Here is a 2,449-nt window from a genome sequence, read left to right on the forward strand (position 1 = left end):
CTCTCCCCCTCCTCCTCCCCCCTCCTGTCCTCTCCCCCTCGCCATCTGCTCACCATGATCCACTCACCTGAGTCTCATTTCCAAAGCAGTCTTTGCTCAAGCATCTCCCATCGAAGATCCGTTTCCCCTGTTGCCTAAACAAGGCAGACGACTTGGTGTGGCAGAGCCTTGTAGGTCACAGCTCTGCCCACGCTGCGCACAGCCTGGCTTCTCTGTCCCTCTCTCACTCTGGCCGTGTTGGCCACACTGTTCGCCAAGAGGTTGTCGTCTTCTGCTCCCTCCAACCTTCCTGCCTTCCCACTCCCTTTGCCTGGAAAGCCCTTTCCCAGCCATCTTCTCAATAAAAACAAACCCATTCCCTTTTTCTTTTTTCTTTTTTTTTTTTTTTTTGAGTTGGAGTCTCACTCTGTAGCCCAGACTGGAGTGCAGTGGCTGCTCCCGGCCACCGCAGCCTCGACCTGCTGGGCTCCGGCGATCCTTCCGCCTCAGCCTTCCAAGTAGCTGGAACTACAGGCGTGCGCTATCGTGCTCAGCTAATTTTTTGATTTATTGTAGAGATGAGGTCTCGCCAAGTTGCCCAGGCGGGTCTCTAACCCGCGGGCTCAGGCAATTCACTCACCTCAGCCTCCCAAAAGCGCGGGTTTACAGGCTGAGCCACAGAGTCCAGCTCCATTCTCTTTTTCAAAAGACCATCGGGGTTTTTTCTTTTATAACAACCGTGTATTTTTATTGCAAAAAAGAAAGAAGACACAGAGAAGTGTCATGAAGAAGTAAGGCTACCTAACAAGCTCGCCAGTACCTAGGAATTGCTCTGTAATTGGGGTGGGAGAGCTTTCCTCCCATTCTGGTTCCTCTGAAGGGTCAGAAGATGTGGTGGAGACAGGTGGGAAGAAGGGTGGTGGCCCGAGGCTGGCAGAGGGGGGACAGGAGTGAGTGTTTCACAGGTACAGAGTTGCAGTTGAGGAAGTTGAAAACGTTCCCCTGTGGCAGGATGCGGCATATACTCAAATATATTTCTTGTATGATTGAGTGAATAAATGCCGAAACATATGTAGTTGATTCGGAATCAGCAGTTGGCCTCACCTGAGCTGACTGAATATTTCCTCCCACTAACCCAGGCAGGAAAGGGAGTGGATAGCAGTTAAAGGTATTTCCTTTTGAAAGGCAAGTTGCTACTTTAAAGACCCTCCAGGCACCAGGCAGGTTTTGTTTAAGAAAGGCCAAATGACCCAGAGACTGGCTATTTCATGGAAATGGAAAAGAGTCTTATCTAAAACCCCCTTCTGAAGTTGATGGTTTACAAGCCTGCAGTTCCTGGAAACCATTTGTTCTTTGAAAAATCTGATTTTGCTGAGTACAGCCTTGTAAAGTTCCAAAGGAAGTATGTAATCACTCAACACGACCCCTTCCCTTACCTAAACAAGGGTATAAGACCCCCACTTCTCCTGTTCTGGGGCGCTTGAGCTTTATTTGAATCCTTGGGCCTGCTGGTAGGATAGCCAGTGTAATAAAGTGCCACTTCCTATAATAGTCTCGGTGTCACGATCTCTCTATTTTTCCTGCTACACCCCCAGCACTTTGGGAGGCAGAGGCAAGAGGATTGCCTGAGCAGGTGGGTTCGAGACCAGCCCAAGCAACGTGGTGAGACCTTGTCTCTACAATAAATCAAAAACTAGCTGGGCATGGTGGCGTGTGCCTGTAGTCCCAGCTACTTGGAAGGCTGAGACGGAAGGATGGCTTGAGCCTAGCCGGTTGAGGCTGCGGTGGCCAGGAGCCTGCCACTGCCCTCCAGCCTGGGCGATGGAGTGAGACTCAGACTTAAAAAAAGAAAAGAAAAGAAGAAAAAAAAAGTTCTGGAGATGGATGGTAGGGGTGGTTCACAAAAATGTGAACATGCTTCATGACCTTAAACCATATGCTGGTGAAACTTGTTCAAACTGTGAATTTTATGTCATGTATAGTCTACCATAGTTTCAAAAAAAAGATGGATTTCTAGGGGTTGCAGTTTCTGTAGCATTTTTTTCCCTTATTCTTGGAAAGAAAATTGGCTATGTTCGTGGTGGGAGGGATGGCAGGAACTGGTAGAAGGAGACACCGAGGACCCAAGATAGGAGGGGTACAGATACCTTTGTCATTTTCCACCAGGACGACAGGTATGAAGTGTCACATGTCTCTTCTTATTCGAAAGGGCCCAGGTCTCTATTGGTTGTTACCAGCATGTCTTTCCACCTCCCCAGATCCTCCCCCTTCATCCCCTGTTTCCCTGTGATCAAACTCAGTGCCCCAGAGGTGACTCCAGCCCGGGTGACCCCAGCCCAGTCCAGGTCTGGGAAGGAAAGGGCAGGATGTCCCAGGCCCGTGGCTGCAGTCGTGCTTGTGGCCAAGAGGGGTGCGACTCTGGGGTGGCCGCTGCAGCACCCGACCTTGGGGGCAGGGAGGAGGGGCTGGG

The sequence above is a fragment of the Carlito syrichta genome, unplaced genomic scaffold (assembly GCF_000164805.1).
Source record: "Carlito syrichta isolate Samal-C Ts95f unplaced genomic scaffold, Tarsius_syrichta-2.0.1 Scaffold306754, whole genome shotgun sequence".
NCBI lineage: Eukaryota > Metazoa > Chordata > Mammalia > Primates > Tarsiidae > Carlito > Carlito syrichta.